Source organism: Epinephelus lanceolatus, chromosome 1, assembly GCF_041903045.1.
Source record: "Epinephelus lanceolatus isolate andai-2023 chromosome 1, ASM4190304v1, whole genome shotgun sequence".
Lineage (NCBI taxonomy): Eukaryota > Metazoa > Chordata > Actinopteri > Perciformes > Serranidae > Epinephelus > Epinephelus lanceolatus.
The window spans coordinates 10,464,593-10,486,006 of NC_135734.1; the positions used below are offsets into that span (position 1 = coordinate 10,464,593).

The 21,414-nt window shown below is 40.9% G+C and overlaps 1 protein-coding gene across 10 annotated transcripts in view; it reads right to left on the reverse strand.

The window, feature by feature from the left end:
- Positions 1-21,414, reverse strand: part of foxp1b (forkhead box P1b) — a 185,460-nt gene that overhangs the window by 115,472 nt on the left and 48,574 nt on the right. For 8 of the 10 annotated variants that reach the window (XM_078173654.1, XM_078173570.1, XM_078173541.1 and 5 more), the window contains one exon: positions 3,881-3,947. The gene's annotated coding sequence lies outside the window, so the exon portion shown is untranslated. Of the gene's footprint in view, positions 1-3,670; positions 3,732-3,880; positions 3,948-4,202; positions 4,306-21,414 lie in introns of those variants that run through there. The other 2 variants (XM_078173668.1, XM_078173683.1) reach the window with 2 other exon arrangements.

A 21,414-nucleotide genomic window follows, 5' to 3' on the forward strand; every position in this document is an offset into this window, starting at 1 on the left:
CTAACTGTAATGATGACAGTTACAGCTGCTTTTGCTTTTTCCAGATTCTATGGAGGTACTGCAGCAGATAATATCTAAGATGAGAATAACTAATCAGTGATGGCTTCGTTGAAAATCTGACAGTGGCCTTGAAGTGTCATCATCTCGTCTATCTAGGACGTAATTGTATTTATTACATTTTTACTGTAGTGCTGCTCAATGCTTTAACTAAATGCTGTTGGAAGAAATATATTCTAGGTGGAACAATTTACCATTTGTACATTCTTACTTTTTGTCTGGCATGGAAATGTTTAAATTTAGCATTTTGTTTAAACTTATGCAAACTAAATATCAGCTATTAGCAGGAGTTTATGAAAAAAAGGATTTGAAAATGTTCCTATGAAAATACTATTATTTCCCACGAGAAAAACAAGGAGAATAAGCTGTGTTATCCTGTTCTATGTTAGTATATCTCTCCATTAGCAGGCAGTGGCACTCCCAAGGGGGGCCAGGGGGGTCGTGGCCCCCCTGATACAATTGCTGGCCTCCCCAGTGGCACCCCTTGTAAAAATAATCAGAGGCCTAAATTACTGTCTTTAGGAGGCTGAGGCATGCTCATGCTTTTTTAAAGCTAGCTGGAAGATCGTGGAATCTTGTGAAACTAGACATTCTAAGGCATCTACCAGTACCAACCATGTTGGCGTAGGTAGTCAAGATAGGGGCTAAATAAAGTTCCAAATTTAGGTTTAATTTTGGCAAGGGAACAACTTTCAAAGGGGTCCCTTGAACTCTCACCTCAAGATACCCACAAATCTCCCCTAAACTTATTCCTTGTAAATGTTTTGCTCCTTACAATCAATGTACTCCTTCAAATTAAAGCTGTATATTTGTCTTTTTAAGGGAAAGGGCAACCAGCCTATTTGAATAACAATGTATCACGTAACATGTATAGCCTACATACATAGCGCATAAAACATTGTTGTAGAACTCAAAATGTTAACTGCACCAGTACAGACCAAATCAATGTGATGTCGCACTAACAACAACAATCACTTTCCGGTAAACAACTGGCAATTGATTTGATAAACCAAAAGCTAAACACTCAGTACGTTTACATGACACTTGAAAAAAAAATGAATTATTGCCTTAATCTGACTATAACTGGACAACTGAAGTGCATGTAAACGTGTTACTCCGACTAATATTGGAGTTCTCCAACTCCGATTAAGACACCCAGATAATGCGATTGGAATTCGATTTTCTCCAGCATGTATATGCCTTAATCGTAGTTAAACTAGACAATGCATGTGCGCATGCTCCACACCCCCCGCGCTGGCGTATGATCCTGGAACAGACAAGACATGCTATTGTTGTAGCCCTCCAACAGCATACAGCGTTCTTGTCTGCCTCTCGAAATCACCATGACCACGAGGGATAGCGTGCACCTTATCTGCACAATCAGTAACACGTACATTAAGTACGAGATGAACAAAGCTGTACGATTATCCATCTTGCTGTTGTTCGAAAATGCTGGTCTACCGCCTGACTCCAGTTGTTTATTATTAAGTGACGTAATAGGTCAACCGGAAAGGGGGCCGTATTAACCCGCTGAAACGACGCATACCGCCACCTAGTGTTGAGGAGGAGTACGCGTTCCCGTCAGCAATTCGATTTTCTCAGTTGCATGTAAACTGGGACAAGGACAGCGATTAGACGCCAAAATCGAATTTTGAGCATAGCTCGATTAAGCTGTGCATGTAAACGTACTGAATGTATTGCTGTAGGCAGACTGGGTGCTGATGGGGGCCACAGCTAAACTTGTTTTAGCCACCTTAAAATGACCATATTAATATAAAATCAACATCAGTGTAAGTGCACACATTTGTAATATTTTCTCCATTTTATCTTACCCACTAACCAATAGAGGTAGCGGTAGACCAGCAACTCCTGTGTTCTGCAAAGTAAAATTACGAGTTATTGCCAGTGCAGTTTAGTGGCTTTGAGAAAAGGGCTTCAGCCCCCCATTAGTAAAGGCTGTCTGACAGAAAGGTAAAGTGGTAAAAACATTTGTTGGGTCTTTTTAAATGTAACTAAAAACTAACCAACAGATGCAGCATTTGCTCATGTATATGACATGGGGGTTTTCTACTAAGAAGTTATTGTAAACACACATTATGATTCGGTCTATTATTCTATACACATCAGCAAATTAGTAAGCTGTAAAATAAGAAATCAAAGTATATAAAGATGCGATTCCTTAACTCTCCATATTGAGTTTTCGGTAACACTTTACTTGAAGGAATCGACATAAGGGTGACATGACACTGTCATAACTATGACATGACACTGTCATGAACTTGTCATAAACATTATGTACATGTCATAAACATTTATGACTGCTGTCATTAAGTGTCATTCGGTTTTTGTTGACATTAAATGTGTTTTGGGTGTCCTTATTATGACAACTTGACATTAACCAGGATGACATTACCAGAAGATGTCTTTGTCATAACAATAATAATCATTATGTCAGCTTGTCATTAACACAAAAAGAGGTGCATTTCTTGTTAATTTCAAGTTGTCATGACAAAGACAACTTCTGGTAATGTCACTTTGATTAATGTTGTCATAATCAAGACAACCCAAACAATGTCAAGCTGTCATTACAAAAACCAAATGACACTTAATGACAGCAGTCATAAACGGTTATAACATGTGCATAATGTTCATGACCGTGTAATGTCATAGTTATGACAGTGTCATGTAACTCTTATGTAGATACCTTCAAGTAAAGTGTAACCCAGTTTTCTTCTAGCCTATGTACTTCAACGAGCAAATTCCTGAAATTCTATTCTATTCTATTATTAAGTGGCCCCATCTGGCCACCCCTATGAAAAAATTCTGCAGGCACCACTGTGGGCAGGGCTTGTTGTTGTATATTTTAATAATCATATAATGAGCTCAATCACCGGTTACACTCCCACAGATTAATACAGAGTTACATCTCACATATTTTGTTGCTGAGAACAACCTTGATGTTCTGTAATAGCCTCAAACAAAAAAACACAATGCTCAAATGTTCAGTCATTATTTGGCGCATTACATGTCCTCCCTTTCTACTTACAAGTCCCAACATGTGACGGAGGGAGAGTGAGAGCGAGAGACGGGTAAGACGTGATAAAGATAAAACAAAAAATAGAATGAGAGAAAGAGATGATGGTGAGGATGAAGCTGCATTAGACAGAAAACAGACACACTCCTCCTCTGAAGCCCTCAGTCCCTGAAGTGTTAATACCCCCCGACACACACACACACACACACACACACACAGTCCAACTCTTCTGCCTCACCGTTGCACTCCAGCCAAAAGTTCACATCCTGGGGGCCTCAAACCTTCTCAGATAGGGAGACGGTGTGAGGAGCAAGCACAAGATATCCACTAGAATGGCTGAGATGCCAACGATAACAAGACAGAGAGCGGTAAACCACCCCCCCTCTTGTTTGGTAAACATGGTATTACCATATTTCAGCTTTACACGTACAAACAAATACCTCCGCACTGAGCAACCTCATTTCCTCCTCTCCTCATTTCAGACAAGTTCTTCAACAGTGCAGCATTTTTAAAAAATAGTTATGAAACTTCTTATTAACTAATTTGCCTAACAGGGGTAACTGTCCCTTTATTACTCACCATGCTCGTCTGACATCAGCGGCTTCTCAAACCACTGACAGAGTGCACCTGTTGAACCCTCCCACCACCTCTCACCCCACACAAACACACTCAAATTACAGTACACAAACAAGACAACCCTGCTGCATTCAGTTAATTATTAAGCCAATTCAATACAGCATTCACACACACATGCAGGGACTAGAGTCTGGTGAATGATGGGGTGTTTACCTTCTACAAGGGCTTGCTTATTTAAAGCAATCTTCAGTTCCAGCGGTGGTGAAACAGCCTCCTTGCCCTGCGGACACAAGATGGAGAATTATTTATAATTATGAAATGATTACTACTGCAGACCATAATGCTTGTCAACAGCACCCAAGAGCCAATTTATAGCAAGAAACACATGGGTGTGAACTAAATGCTACTAATAGCATTGCCCACCAGTTGCTCTTGATTAGAATTGATAACAAACGAGTCTCATACGGGTTCTGAGAAATCATCAGAAAGAAATCAATTCTCTGCATTCCTGTGCTTCCCTGTGTTTGGAGTGTACCTCTCTGTGCTGCTACCGACACACAGCCACCACTTCAGCTCGGGGGCAGAAGGAGCTTTACCGTCCCGTAGCCTTCTGTTGTCACCGTCAGACACATCCTGGTCTGTTAACTACAACTACACCCACTGATGATAACACATGAACAATGGAGGCTGTCTGATGTGAGTGAGTGGTTTATTTGCAAGACAAAAACTTGTTCACGATGCTGACAGTAGAGGCCGTCTTGCCCCCCAGTGGTGAACACAGTGTACCTGTACCTGCTCTGCCCTGACTCAACTCCCCCTGGGCGGCCCCTGATCTGCATGCACACAGCTTTCCTAACTGAGCACTCAACCCAGGCAAGGAAAGATGAAAAAGAAGGAGGAAACAAAATCTTATTTTTATGGTAAACTGAGAAGTGACTGTGGGGCAATATCTCAGGTGCATTTGAATAAAAGCATTAAAGCATATCCAAATATGAAAGGAGAAAAAAAAAAGCTCCCACTCCCTCTCCCACTGTTCTTTTTTGCCGTTTACATTTGGCAGTCAAAACTGTGGCCGGGCATTTGTGCAAGTGTTTATCTAAAGCAGACTGAGCAAAGATAAAAAACACACCGGTCCAACTCGTCCAGTTTCAGCATTAATTACGTGTTAAATGCCCTTGTTGAAAACGCGAGTCAACACGCGGCTCGCTCTGAACTCTACCGAGGGTTGAACAATCATCGAAAATGGACCATTCCCACACAAACTACCCTATTATTGTGATTCATTACACTTCAATTAACATATCATCAATGGAATCGTAAATCAATGGCGAGTGGTGACAAATGACAGATATTTTCAGTTTCAAACTACTAAACATCATTAATTCCCATCACCTGAAAGAGCCCCGGGAGCTAAATGAGTTTACCCAACGCATAACATCCATTTAGATAAATGTTCCATCATTTTAATGACGGAAAATTTGTATTGGAGAGAAAAGGCAACAACGGGATCCTGATAGCAGCTGTACGCCTTTTTCTCCTTGTAACATAATGCCCATCTTGTAATGCCTAAACAGATAATTGTCTCCATTTCAAACAGCACAAAGCTGTAATATTGCCATTTAGAACAGTGGGGGTGCGGAGAACGTAGGGTGAGGATAAACAAGCACACGCTGCTTCACCCGGTTGGGAAAACCGAGCCCATCACACACTCCCACATTGAGATTTTAGGGAATAGAACAACTCCTGGTTGAGATAATTACCCACCTAGGTGGGTTATGTGCATGCTCAGTAAGAGGCTTCAGCTAAGAATATGAATCAAAATGCAACAATTTCAAAACACAAAGGGAACTAAGGAGCATTTTGCAAGGTTCTCTTGCAAAGTCTTGGGAGGATGTTGTAGGTGCTCTGTGTTAAACAAAGTGGAAAATAGCACAACAAAGAGTTTTGACAAAGAAAAATCTCACTGTTTGCAACAAGACTCTTGTGTGCAGTAGATAGCATGAGCCTGATACCTTTAGAGGATCAGATGATCCAAATAAATGTTTCCGTTCTCTATGCAAATACCACAGGCTCCATTGTAATTGTGGGGGGAGAAAAAACATGCAAACACCCTGTTTTCAGAGGAAATGGACAATCAGAAGGGTTTTTTGCTATGGTAATGAACTACTGTGGTTACATGTGAGCACGAACAAAGACTCATTTTATTCTGTCCACAAACCTGTGAAGTGGACTTCCCTATTAGTGGGGGGGGGTCGCGGCTTCACAATGTGCTCTCTAGTCCCAGGTATGTTATCAGTGCCTTTGGCTTTGTTGTAAGATTGCATGTTCAAAATATGAATTAATACCCCTCCACTGAAACGCACCCAATCCCAACAAAAGGCCCGCATTCACTGTGGACAGCTCTTCAACTCCTCTAATGGACAGGCTCTCCTCTCTCTTCACACCGTGCAGACAAAAAGCTGAGGGCCCCATGAATATTTACCACTAAGTAAAGTTATTCCATTAATTACTCTAAGCACGCTTAATACTGTATCTGTGGCTACTTCTGTGGCGGCTCGTTAATGAACCTTCACACATCATTACCATATTAATTAATGCTCAACTCAGTGGTTGTCAATAGGAGGCTGCCAGAGTTGTCTCTCGGTTCTTTACAGCCCCGTCCGGGATGTTTCGATCACTTAGTATCAGCACCTGAATAAATCGACAGTATCTATTTATCATGCCGGGGTGTCTGAATAAAACAAAAAAAATGCAGAAACACTGGTTAACACTCCTCAGGGCTGGTGAATCTGTATCAAGAGAGCATTGTGTAAAGAGGAGGGCGTAGGAGAGTTGTGTAGAGCCAGCGATATCTACTGTATATACAGGGTCATTGGTGTTTGTTTTTAGGGTGTGTGCAAGAGATTTTCCAAGTCACTGTCTGTGCTCTGTAACACAGGAAAATGAAAAGCATGACTCACTTCTCAACAAACGCAGCTGCTTACTGTATGATCCGATCTGCTAAAAGGGCTGACTGCACACTATTTTCTCCCTCTTTTCTTCTACGCTTTTATTAAGAAGGACTGATTAAATTAAAAACATGGCCGAGTCTCGTAAAGACAGAAAAAAAAAGTCCGCATTTGAAAAAGTGGGAAAAAAACAAGCATTGTTGGTTTTTTTTCTTTTTGATGTGATTGGCAGGATCCTGGCATTATATTGTAACACCCACATAGACTGTAAACAACAGCACTTTCTGACACGCAAACAGACTCAAAACCCACCAATTAAACCCAACTTCAATCCCGCCAGCCCTTATTCTGGGTCCTTTTTTTCACATTCTTTTTTTTCTCCTCAGCTTAAAAGGCAACAGTGCAGTCTGGTGAATGTCAGGCCTGTCTGATCCCCCCGATTCTTTGGACCTGCCCTCACGTTTTGCTGAGCTAAGAACAAAGTACACAGAGTGCAAACAGAGAGCTTTGCTGCCTTAGTACCAAGGAAGTGGAATTTCACTCCTAACCCAAAACAAACAAGGCCACACATTTCTTTACACTATTTAAATGAGCTTGTTGCAAAAAGTCCTATCAAGTGAATATCCAGTGCGTACTACTCTGTGCCTTCGGGAGTTCTAATCTATTGATCCGTGAGAAAAACCAGCGAAAAACTGCACTGTGTAAATTATTTTGTCTGCTGAGAGGTTATAAGGCAGTTTGAGATCTACACATATGAAAAAATAAGTCTCAAACTTTGCACATGAAATTAGATCAGTCAAAAAGTTCAACCCTGATCACGCACGTTTACAGGACAGAACACAAAGGGCTAACACACAGTGAACATTATGCAATCCTATTTTTATAACCAATCCCTTTCCACACTGTCAAGTAGGAGGACTGTCAATTCTACCCAGCCATATCAGGTTTCCACTCTCGCCCAGGTCCCTGCTCCTCTCCGACCACGGATCCTGTGCGCTATTAATATCAATAAGCTGCAGATTCCATTTCCCCAGACAAAGACAAAGGGAGAACAAGAGGTGATGAGTGAAGGGAGGAACTAATACCCTCACGCATCACCGTGGGGTTACCACTCACTATCACCTCCAACCCTGCTGCACTGAGAAAAAGGCAACGCTTTGCTCACACTGCTTCACACATACAGTAGGCTACCACATGCACACCCACAGCAGGGTAATGCAAATACAGGCCAACTGCTGGGTGATATTTTCCAATCATTTGTGAATTTATAACTCACACAACACATTCCTCCATTGATCAGGTCAAACTATACAACACTTTGTTTTTGGTCTCATCTCCATCTTCATTCTCATCACAATTCATATCTATTAAAATATATAGTTTAATGAAACAGAGATACTGCTGGCAGGAGTTTTGATTAAGAATTTTGTAGTTCATATATGAGTTAATTTTAGAATTCAGGCACTTTAGATTTGAAATTACAGCCCTGCACACACAACCAGGGTAGCAACAAACACTTATTTTCATTATCAATTAATCTGAATATTTTCTCAAATAATTAATTAATTGTCTTGTGCAAAATAGTGTTGTTATAAACCTGGGAATCCTAAGTTTGATACAATACCTGTTATAATATCAATATTCGATACAATTTTCAATACCGCAGAGTAAAGTCAACATTGAGGGCATACAACTTATTTATTTTATTAAAAGATGACCGATGTGTGGAGGGTTACTTCTGAAATGTAATAGGTTACAGATTACGAGTTACCCTGATAAAAAAGTAATGCAACTTTTTACATTAGATTACTGTTTGATTACTTTTCTAAGAAATCTTTTAAACTTGGCAATAGAGCTGAAAAATGTCCTGCAATAGGCTACGCCATGGGTTTTCAACAGGAGGTCCATGACCCCCGGGGCTCCTCAGTTATTGCAGAGGGGCCGCCAAAGCACTTTTTGAGGGTTTTTTTAAGTTTTGTTTCTCTCTCTGATGAAAATATGTAATATGGCACTTTAGACCACCCTACATGTTAACGTAGGCCCAGTTTAACATGCAGCAGGGGGTCCCTGCTTCATTTCTCTTTCAGCTGAGGGTTCCTAGGCCAGAATAATGTTGAGGTCCCCATGGGCTATGCCAAAAGACAACATTCCTACACAGAGAAAAGCTGCAAAGCAACAGAATGAATGTTATATTCTACATCTAAACTTTTTACCAAAAAGAATATTCAGATGTAATCCCTTTGTAATCAGCAACATTTTGATTGTTATCTGTAATTTAATTACATTATTTACCAAACAACGACTTTCCTTTTCTTGGCTAGCAGCAGAGAACAGCAGAATCACTGTAATATACATTAACAGTAAAAGACAGCAAGAAAGCGCAGCGACAGAAAATGAATACTGACACTTTTCAAATAATCAGAATTGATATGTTTCGATAAATCGATGTATTTGATAACATTAGTCCAAAGATTGTCAGAAAATTGTGAAAAGATATACATCATTTCCACAAACCCAAGACAATGTCTTCAAATGGCTTGGGGGTTTTTTCAACCAGAAGTCCAACACCTAAATGTATTTAGTTTATTACGGGGTTCCCACATATTTGCAAGCACAAAATTTCAAAACTTTTCCATTACTTTTCTTGGATCAATAAAAATTTGTTAGACCAATCTCAATCTATAAAATGAACAGAACTGTTTAGTATACCTTACTCGCTGTCACTCCCTGTTAAATATTGTATGAACATGAGTCAGCGACCTGTTTCAATCTCTAACAGTTGATTATGGTCATATCCAAATACATCAAACTATGGGTAGTCATACAAGCACTTACTGTATATGAGTTTGAATCTGCCTTTCAAGCATCAGGGAAAACAGAACTGATTATACTATCATTGTATTCTTAATGCATTTCATTATAAACTTATATCTGGATGCAAATATGAAAAATAATATCACATAAGAATGTAGGCATACACTTTGTAAGCCTTGGTAGTGGGCGTGGAAGGCTATCTTTTCATCACACACAACAAAATTCCATTTTCCAGGTTTGGAAAAAGAAATGACTTTTCCAAGTTTTCCATGAAAGGCAGAAATACAAACTCTTTGATTTTACGATGCAAATATTTAGCTTTTTTGATCAAAACATCAGTCAAATTATGAGTGGATTAATAATTTTAACTCAACATATATCTTGATTAGATACTTAATTGACGTCCTTCACCAATTTGCAATACTACACTATATTGTATTTACTCTAAATACTGGGCATGTAGTAGTAACTCTGACTCTGGAACTACAGTCAAACCCGTTGCTATCTACACCCGAAATACCAGCTCTGTCAATCACTTAGAGAACACACCTACAAACACACTGGACATGCACACGCATACATCCACCAGCGTCCCATAAAAGACGAAAGAGGAGGAGGAGAAAAAAAAAGAAAAAGCAGGGAAAGATAATGAAATCTTTACAGACTTACCCATGAACAGTTAAACAGACTTTCATCATGTTCATGAAACTGTATATTGATGCAGATTCCCTCCAAGCACTCAGTGTTTTGAAATCCACTTCTGAAGGAGAGGAAAAAGCTGCCAGTGAAAGAAGCAGGTATGAAGTAGTTGGAGTGGTGTGTGTGGCAGTTTAGTGTGTGTGTGTGTGTGTATGTGAATGTGTGTGTGTGTGTGTGCATGAGAGAGAAAGGAGAGCGAGCCCAGGCTGCAGCGTTGAGAGGGACTGGAGGTATGTGGTCTAAACACAACAAAAGCTGGTGCCTTGCTCTAGATTAAATATGCAGGAAGAGGCCCCCTTTGCATAAACACAAACACTCAGCAAATGAAGAACTGGCACAGAGCAGACGCCTGCTGAGAGCCCTACCTGTCCTGGCCTCTTTTAATTAGACAAGAGCAGGCAGAACAAATGAACATCAACACGGTCACACAAGGCAGAACAAAAGGGAGAGGAAAAAAAAGGAAATGCTCCCTCAATCCTCAAAAATGTCCTTAATGAGAAGAACAGAAGTTTATAGAGAAGCCGTAAAAAAAATCACAAAGAAGATATTTGATTTTTTTTTCTGGTATGATGTCTTGTTTGCACCTTGAACATGAGTTCTACATTTAAACAAACTTTGCTAATTACTTTGCCAATACCACTTTGTCAGGCTGGTGATAAAACTCTAATTGTCTAATGTAAAAAAAAAACACAAGAATGTGACCAGAGCATGAAGACTTCAACATGAAACTGCTTAATTACAACCTAAAACACTAATTAAATTTTAAAATATCAAATTTAATTAATTTAAGTAGGTCATTTTTTGGTGAGGGTTTTCATTAAAAGAGTGTCCTGGATTAAAAAGAATGCACCTTGTGCTCCTTTAATTTGTCTTTACATATGCTTCTCCTCCACACACCTCCTGTGGAAACAGAAATAAAAATAGTACGCAGAAAATTTGATTTATACCAAGGTCCATTGTCCATTTCTTCCTTTTTAAAGTGTCTTGAATACGTCCCCACTTTCCTCCCTCCCTCTTATTCTCCTCATCTATCTGTTCCTCCCTGTTTTTCCTCATTTAGGACAGGAATGCAGAAGCGTGTGGTGTTGGAGGAAACTCCGAGAGAAAAGTGCCAGCCTGCCATCAGAGTAAAAAAAAAAGAAAAAAAAGAGGAGAATGGGAGCTGAGCCTCTCCACAAAATCTAGAGCATCAGATGCTGAGTGACACATACTGATGTGGCCAGTCAAAAATGTCATTTTCATGTGAAACCTGCTCAAATGGATCAGGGGGAGAGGAGCGGGGAGCTGTGGGGTGAGGTGACACTAGGTGAAGGGAGGCTGTAAAGGGAGAAATTGAGGGGTGAGAGGGAGTCAGAGAGAGAGAGAGAAGGGAGAGCAGAAATGAGACCTCTGGAAAATAAACAGGGTGTTGGGTTTCAAAGGCAAGGGGGACACAGGCATTCCATTGTTCAAGCCAATTATCAGTGGAAAATAATAACAACAGATGGATCCAGAGCGGCCAACTTGTGCCGGAGCACCCTGGCGCTGGAGAACAGATGATGAAATGTGAGAGTGCTGTTGGAGGGGTTGTTGTGTGTGTGTGTGTGTGTGTGTGTGTGTGTGTGTGTGTGCGGGTCACACACACAGCTCCACACACCAGATGTGAACTTCCACAAGGGCAGTTTAATATGTGCTCTCTGGCCACCACTTGTGCCGCACGGCTTGGACATACCAGACAATGGCTTGGTCAACACCTCTGTTTGTTCAGAAGGGGCTGTGTGAAGTCAGATGATACACATGGCTCCCGTGTTGCCGTGTGACAAACTCAAATCTGCGCATTCCTTTTATGTCCGACAAAGCGAGGTCATCTGATGGCGAACACATGCTTGTTGCCGTTAAGTGGAGTAACAACACAACAGCGTGAAGTAGGAAGTACGAAGATTTTTCCTTTTTTTTTTTTTTTGGCCCCCGGATTTTTCTTTTATTCAGATCAGCACATATCCCAGATGACCTGTTGTGATGTTTTCATTTGATGTTTTCCAGCGTGCCTAACGTTCACAGACAAGGCAGATGCAACAGTGCAGTGGAAGACAGACCTCATTGACTCTGGCTTCATTCACAGATCCCTCATATCAGTCGCAGACTGACAGGCAGCGGAGGGGGCTGCAACCCCTTAAAACAAAACCAATTCTCTCTGTGACTTGTCAAGGGTGGGAGATGTCTGCAGATAGCAGTACAAAAGATCTGCCCTTCCTTTTCACAAGAAAAGAGAAGTTTTCGTTTCATTAACTCCACACTAAAGCGTAATTATCTCCCTATAGACCTTAATCACCAACAGAAGGATAACAGAACAAAAAGCAGTTTCTTCTTCGGTCATTAAAGGTTTTTTTTAATGTTGTTGTTCTTTTTTCTCTCCTCTGCACTTTAGATGAGTCCATCAAATGATGCAAAAGAATCGTGGGGGCACAAGCAGAGTCTCACTTTCAAATATTGCCTGTTAAACACAGATTTCATCCATAAAACAGACTCGTTTGCTTGAGTGTGCCATCTATGCCCTTTCTCTATCTGCCTGTTTGACCTGACGGATGGCCACTAAGAGGAGAGGGCAACACAACCAGCGGACATACAGATGACTGAAGTGCTAAATGAATATAATTGAAAATGCTTGAAATAAAACACCGCAACACCACTTTGTATATAATCTAAATGACTAACATTGCTTGAAGGTGCTTGTGATACCGAACCCCAATGATAAATCTCTGGAGGATTGCACGTAAGGATTTTTACAGGAGAAAAAAAAAAGACTGGAAAACTTTGCCTAGATTTAATTAGCTTATGAGAAATAATTGCCATTAGCGAATCTCGTCAAATGGGGTTGAGGCGTTTTGCTGTGGGAGGGTGCGGGGGGGAGAGAGTCATATTTTTTGGACGGTGAGGAGACAAAGGGCTTTCTAACAGGAACTGGCGAGCCATCAGCCGTTTTAGTGCACTGAGACTGAGGTCGAGTTAATTAGACTATTGTCATTTTAATCAGGACAGCTCGGCGGCCATCACTTCCTGAAAGAGCCAGTGGACTTTAAACGGCTGAGGGATTTTTCTGTGTGTACTGTATATGCGTGTGTCGGGGCCCGAGGTGTCACCCAGCTATGGGTTATGGAGTATGGTCTGGTTCTCTCACATGCTTGGAACATTAATGAGCTGGAGACACACCGAGGAAACAAAGAAGCCTGGAGGATCACCAGGGGAAACTACTCGCCTCTGCTCTACTCATGTCTCTGTTCATTTGAAAATAATTTAAATATCAAATATTTGAAATAATTTGCTTCTCCCTGGCTATCAGATTTTGAATAGAGAGTCTTTCATGTCGTCGTTATTATGTTCTTCACTGGCATTAGCATTTAAAACATAATCAATGTAACCATATTTTCTAGGTGCTTGCCATTATGTTACTATAATGGTTTATTTTTTTCTGATTTCCATATTTTATGAATACAATCAGAAGTTCGTGATAACAAACCAAAGAATGGCAAACGATATATAAAATCTTTGCTGAATATCATTAATCTAAAGAGAGTTTTAATCAAAACTGACAAAAGGCTGGATTTATTCCAGGCTTGCTCGATTTACTTTGTGCCACCTTTAGTGAAAAAAAAAAGAAAAAAAAAAGCTGACACCAGTCTCATTTGAGTTCAACCAGCAGCCCTCAGAGCGAGAGGAGGGAGGAGGAGCTGAATACTAGAGCTGACAGTGGAGCTCTGCCAATCAGCAGGGGTGATAGAGCGACCAGCCCCAATATTAACACCAAAACATCTTTGTAACTTTTCCCCTGGCCATAGTTCAGGTCAACTGTGGACAAGGTGACGAAGGTAACCTGCAGACAAATTCTGGTGAACTTCCCCCCATGACACCGCCGTCAGCCCCAGGGCAGGACTGGCCAATGACATTAGCCGAGCGTCTGAGTACAAAGTCGACTAGTGTAATATTTCATATTCACCGACCTCAAGGGAAACTGCATTAAAAGGGATTGGAGCAGTTCTAGCACATTTGACTCCATGCCACTTTTCTACTGCGTCTGTTTATGATTATATTAATAGTTCCGTAAGTTCATCGTTTTTAACATTAGTCATTAATATTTCATGGGGAGTTAATATTAATCCGATCAGAAATTATCTTCCTTCAATAATTCAATACACACATTAATTATTCAATAAAAAGAATGTTCAGCATATTTGAGGGGGAAACTGGAGACATTCAATAACTGAATGTGAGAAAATGAAGCCAAAGTCACATTTCAGCACCAAGTTAGCTAAAAACAACAACAGCTACATCTGTCAGAGCTCTGTGAACAATTTCACCTGGAAAGCAGCTTGTTAGCAAGGAAAGCTAACAAACACAAGCAACCTTCTTGTTCCACCTTTAAGTGTGTAAGATCTAGGGGCATCCACTCGCAGAAATGGTATATAATATTCATAACTATTAGTTTATAATCACCTGAAACTGAGAAATGTTGTGTTTTTGTAACTTTAGGATGAGCCATATGTATCTATGGTCCTCTTTTACAGAGTCCGCCAGGTTGTTTCTACAGTAGCCCAGAATGGACAAACCAATCACTCACTCTGGACACTCTCTAAATTACCCGAGTGCTATTTATCAGTCTAGACTGGCTTAAAATACACGGTTTGGGGGGGGCACAATCCAGGCAGGCAAGGCAGCAATGTCTCTGTGAAAGACAACTGCTTTAGTGGCTATAAAGCTGCTGAAAACACATTGACACATTGAAAACACAGCTATGACTCCCTAAATCACAACCGTTTTTGTTGTTTGTTGGTCTCTAACAGTGGTCTGCAGCTTTACAGGCATCTCGCTGTGTCATTTCATCCACAAGTCCCTCCACCTCCAGAGTCTGCGAATATACTATGTCGTTTCAGGACCGCTGATATTATACATATGAAACTTGAAATTGCAACATATATAATGCGCCAACATTTTATTGTGGCGACTGGGCTGCTAGATATAAACATCAATGTCCTCCTCAGCTGAGCTGTAACATAAGTTAGCTCAGTGGTACATGGTGAGCTAGCAGTAGCAAAATCTATTTTTGATTTTGGGGTGAAGTGTGCCTTTAAATAACTGGCGTCTAATCCAGATTTAAATGTGCTGACTAACTAGGGGCCACAGGTTGCTGTATCTACTCATGTACATTCAGAGATAAGACAGACATGTAGACTGTGAAGCCTCTGCGCCATTAAAAGCCCTGAACTGCCTCCATAAGTTCCTCCATAAGAGATTTACAGGGATTAGATGGTGAAATAAAGGCCTAATCTTTATTTGACAGGGAAGCCAATCTCTGTCTCACTGGTCAACCCCTTGCGGTAGGCCCCTCTCTCACAACCTCACTCTCACTGCTACACATCTCTGGCTTATTTAAAACCACATTTAGGATGCATACAGTGCCTTGTATGAGGTCTCAAACCAATTTTCATACAAAAAAGTGTAATTTTTCAATAGAGAAGTGTGCAGATGCATCGCTCTAGGAAGACTTCTTCCATAAATGATGTCCTATATTGGGTCACAGCCTTACCTGCATGTGAGTACATCTTGATGGCTATTTCCTTTTGTAATTTTCCTTTTTTTTTTTTTTGGACTTAGCTATGCCTGATTGAAAATCCAACCAATTTCCATCTGCAGTTTAATGACAGATGGAAAGAGATATTTCATGGAGATGTATAGTCGAGACTGATAAACTATTAATCACATCGCTGGACAATGACACCGGCTAAATTTAAACACCAAGTGAAAAGGCGTCAAGTTACAACCTCCCTTATTCCTTAAATTATTCATTGCTGGGGGCTGTTATTGTATAGCATATAGAATTAAAACTGCAGATTCCTCCTAATTACAGTGCGTGCTGATGGTGGCTACAGATGTCACAGCTTGGACTGGCACTCCTTTACTATGTTTAACCCTGTCACACAGTGTCCCTCTTTCTCTCTTTCTTCTTACTCAGTGCTGTCTGATTTTTGGAAGCTCTCCTCCAGAAAATCTCAAGGTGCAGTATCTTTTCAAAAGGGACCACATTCTGATTACCTAATGTAACCTTCACTTTGGTTGTTGTGTAAAATAGTTGTCTGTACCTAGGAGAAAAAAAGCATGTAAAAACACCCATGAACATTTGAAATTCTTGCCTTAAGTAAAAGAAAATTGGGGATGAAAATGAATGAAAATGATTGTGTTGTCAATGTCAAAAACACTGGTAGTTTAAAGTAAAATGAGTGCTTTGGGTGTACTTTGCCAAGAACAAGTGTCTACAAATTGGTAAAGATTCAGCTGTGTGCGCACCATAAGCAGAAGCTCTGTCAGGTGGCTCATTATCTCTGCAAGTCGGCTATCTCAGTAATTTTGTTCTGTTGTTTTCCCCCTGTAACTGCAATGAAACAAGGATATACAAAATAATGTTAATATTTCCCACTCCTACTTTCTCTTTTTTTAATCAGTGGAAAGGTAGCTGTTTTATTAATTTATGTAAATAGCTAGAATTACAGCCTCGCGGTTGTGTGCCTCTGCGTACCAGTCAAGTTGCAGTTACAGTTTACATCCATGTCTGTCTGTCCACACTCATATGTAGCCATGACAGCTGACAATGCTTCAAATGTTGCTGCTAAGAAGTTGCATATTCTCAAACATAGATGCTTCACACACATCTATACAATCACTACAGTTTCAGGGTAGACACCCAAGGTGTCTTTACAGAATATTATGATGGCATAGTGAAGTTGACCTTTGACCAGTTGGATATAAAATGTCATCATTTCATCATCTTATTTTATGAGACATCTATGGGAAATTTTGTCAAACTGGATGGATTCATGAGTTATGGCCAAAAACATACATATATATATTTAAGATATTTTTATGGACATTTTTTGCCTTTAATTGATAGGATAGTGAAGTGTGAAAGGGGGAGAGAGAGAGAGGGAGAGACATGCAGCAAAGGGCCACAGACTGGAGTCGAACCCGGGCCGCTGCGGCAACAGCCTTGTACATGGGGCGCCTGCTCTACCACTAAGCCACCGACGCCCCGCCAAAAACATATTTTGTGAGATCACAGTGACCTTTGTCCACCAAAATCTAATGAGTTCATCGTTGTGTCCAAGTGGATGTTTGTGCCAAATTTGGGGAAGTTCCTTCAAGGCATGCCAGAAATATTGCATTCAAGAGAATGAGACAGACACAAGGTCACAGTTGCCTTGCCCTTTGACCTTTGACCACCAAAACCTAATCAATTCTTTCTTGAGTCTAAGTGGACATTTGTGCCAAATTTAAAGAAATTCCCTTAAGAGGATCTTGAGATAGTGATCAAGAAAATGGGACGTACGTATGCACAAACTTATGCATGGATGGCCAGACGTCCCAAAAACATACTGCCTCTGGCAATGGCTGTCGCCACCACAGAGGCATGTAAATCAGATGAAGCTAACACTGATGTATTATGAACAATAATGACAAAGTAACATGGCAGGTTTGTTCTTTTAAGAACTAATATAAAAAGTTGGTACAGTTATCAGATGTTACCTTCCTATAACTGGCAGACAAAGGCTTTGTTTGTGCGCTCCACATCCTCCACTCAGTGTTCAGTGTGTTCTCTCTCTTCCTTGTATCATCCCCAGCTCACAGCAGCAAACAGAGTTGTACGCAAATACTGAAAGCCATAACGCATTATATTGTTTGGTGTTAACATTTGAATATTTAAATGGTGCGTTTTAGATCTAGATACTCCCATTTCAATTTCCATATACTGTGCATGCTGAATGCTGACAGTTAAGTTTGCCCACTTGCCAAGTTGAAGACTCTGTGAGCATATTTGCATGTTTTTTACACAATATTGGTTTGACAGGCCATCATTTTCATGATCATGTTTTTGCTTCATACATACTTGTTAACAATGCAAGTTACCTATGTTTAATAAATGACTACTGCATGTGGCCTGTGTCAGAGCCACAAAGCTGAGTGTGTGAATCACCCACGTACATGTCACTTAACCAAATTGGCAAAGCTGATAAGCCATATTTACATAGCAGTGTTGCTGGGCGTGATTACTATCAGTAAAACTTCCCCCCACGCTTTAATGGAAAGTTGGGATATAACTTAGTGTGGGTCACAGCTGCCCTCGGGAAAATAGCTCAATTACAGCCATGGATATAAACACTCATGTGGCTGTCGGAGTGGTAAACAGATGTGGGGTGACAGTCTGTAGTACATGATCAGTCAAGCAGCTGTTGCTGCACCTTCATTCATTCACTTGTTCTGATGATGGATTCCAATTTCTCCCCCCACAGCTCAACATGCGGCCACACTATTTGCTTACGGGGCAGTGGCAATAGGCAGATTAAGCTGCTGAGAATATCATTAACATGTTCCCTGCGTAAAGCTAACGCCTGCTGCACTTTTACTGCTGCTGTCAAACACAACAATCAGTCTGCATGAAGTGGACATTATGGGGTGTGACTTTAGTTCCTGTCTCTGTGTACAGGCCTCTCTGTTCTGATGCAGGGCAGCTCTGTAAACGACACAGTATTACAAACTTCTTTCCAAACTGAAAAAAGACAACATAAGAGCATTCAGAATGATGCCACATGATGTTATTTTGTCTTGGCGCGCTGTGCATTTGTACTCACGCAGTGTATTGAAAAGGACATCCCCTTTGGCTGTTGTCTCATTGAGAGCCTACCTGTCACACGCCTGATATGACACTCTTTGAATGCAGTGTGTACATGTGATCAGAGCGGCAGCGAGCACCCAGATGACAAAGTGACTAGGAGTGTCAAAGCAGCCTACAAACAGGCCTGTCCTCTTCCACAGAGGAAGCTGGGAGCAGCAGAGGCGCTGCCTTGTCTCATCTGCCAGCAGCGCTCGCTGCCTCGCCGCCTCATCACAGCGACCGCTTCTGATGGTGCGCACAACTCCATGCTGGACGGCTGTTTTGATTTCAGCCTGTGTGACACATCTGTTGCTTGTCACGTTGTGTTGCGCCTGTCTGTGAGCTGAGCGCGACCGGGGCAAGTATGCTCCTCGTCCTTCTGTCTGTGTTTACAAACAGGGCTCGCGCTTACAAACAGGCCAGCATGGTACACATCATGTGGAAGGTCAGGAAGCCATACGAGACACTACGTGCACCTGTGCGGCTGGTGTCACAAGCCATCAATCCCACTGCAAATGCGCAGTGTGCAGGCTGAAGAATGAGAGTGCTCTGTATTAAAAGATGCATTATCTGCTAATGAAACCTGCCTGAAATCTTAAGTGAAAATCAGACGGATCTGCAGTGTTGATTGTGTATAATAGGAAAAAGAAAAAGGTATGGATCTTGGCCATTTTATTATCTTTTAAGTAGTCCCCCATCATTGTACACTGTCTACTGAAAATCAATTATTTCCCTCCCATGTCTAATTGAGAAAGTTTGCTACAGCTGTAAATCAAATCTCCATCTAGGGTGCATTCCTCACAATGTGCTCTTTATGGGCTTTTAAAGCACCTCGCGAGAGCATTTCACACAACTACCAAAATCAAGAATATACTATGCAAGACTCCCGCTGTCAGCTTAAACACATGAGCAATGACCATGGCTAATTGGATCCATCCCATCCATCCATCTATGAAGTACACATGCTATATCAGCGAAAATCAAATGACATTGTTTCACTCAGTGTAAGGCAAGCCCAGCACTAAAGAGCCAGAAAGGTATTTATTAATGGGATGTTACAGTAGCTTAGGAGGGGCGCATTCACAAGTGCTTCATTTCTATGTCCTTGTCTTTCCAATCAATATTCAAAAGTGCCTCGTAATTACACGTTTAGGATTCATTTACATGCAAAGTGCTAGTGTGGACATAAATTGCAGTGAAAAAGTTCTGTCAGTGACATTTTTTAAGCTTTTTTCTTACTCTGATATTTTTTATCTATTTTAATTTGTATTATTTTTTTTATATTTTGATAAACATACTTATTTCATTCTAAATAAAACTCAAAAATAAAAGCAAAATGAGAAAACTACAGTTTGTCTACATGAACAATTTGCATGAGTACCAAACCCCAGCCTGTTATGTAAATTCAATCCCTCTTAAGAGGGTGGGGAAAAATTTGAGACGGCTCATTTACATTGTCAAATGACACAACACTCATACTTTCCATTTACTATCAAGCTGTTTTGCAGAAACGCTAACCTGGAAACGATCAGTGCGTGTGTGTAGTTCCTTGCCACCAAGTCGATGTAACAATACTGTTGAAATGGGGTTGGGTGGAATACAACGTGATCGAACACCGTGACTGCCATTTTGACCAGCTTCGTCAGACCAAAAGACAACACGTAGAGGCGCTGACACGGCAGGGAGGCACGACGCTGCTATGTGGCTCTAATATATTCAAAGAGGGATCATTTACTTAAGGCTTGCATCCAAGGATCAGTCTGGCCTTCATTAGCCTCAATCTGACACGGATGTGAACAACATGTTGGCTTGCCACATGAACAGTGCCCCTCCTCCCGCCAAACCCCCAAACGCTCAACTCCCCCTCCTTTCTCTGAGACCTGCACGGCAAATTCCTCTGGAAATATCACAGGTTGTTAGCATTCCAGAGAGAATTTTACATGGGTGTACACTCAGGCCTTAATTAGAGACACTATTTGATCATTCAGCAGCTGGGCTTTATTAAAAATACGGGTTCACATCGCCCTACAGTCACCCCCGGCTCAGTGTGAAAGAGCTCACAGAGGCAGAAGAGTCTATGAAACAAGAATATGCATATTCATTACCTGATACATAAGGTCCCTGGACGGGAAGTCTGCGCCAAAGCAAAGTGTTTACACTCAGTTTAGAACAACATTTGAACATCTTCTCAGTGTCATCCACCTCTGATATGAAGAATGCCAATGCATTTTTTTCCCAACATTTTCACTTGAAAAGCTGTCCTGAGAAACAAGTCCAGTAAGAAGTCTACTTCATATATTAGTATGGCTTCCACAGAGAGTTTAAATGTCCCATTATGGTCCAAATGCTATTTTGGACAGGCACGTGCTTAAGGTGCTCAAGGCCCGGCCTAGTTGCCCTCTTTGGCTAAAAAGAAGCCTATATTTATTAAAGTTAAAAAAAAAAAAAAAAAGGCGTGACGAAACCTGACACAAAGCAATGCCCTATGATCTCTGTCATGTGACAGTGTAGTTGCCAAAAGAAATGCAACCCTTTCCCACAAAATTAATTTAATGGGAACTAGACCATTTTTTCAGAGGTATGTTTTTAAAAATTGAAAGCAGGCTAAT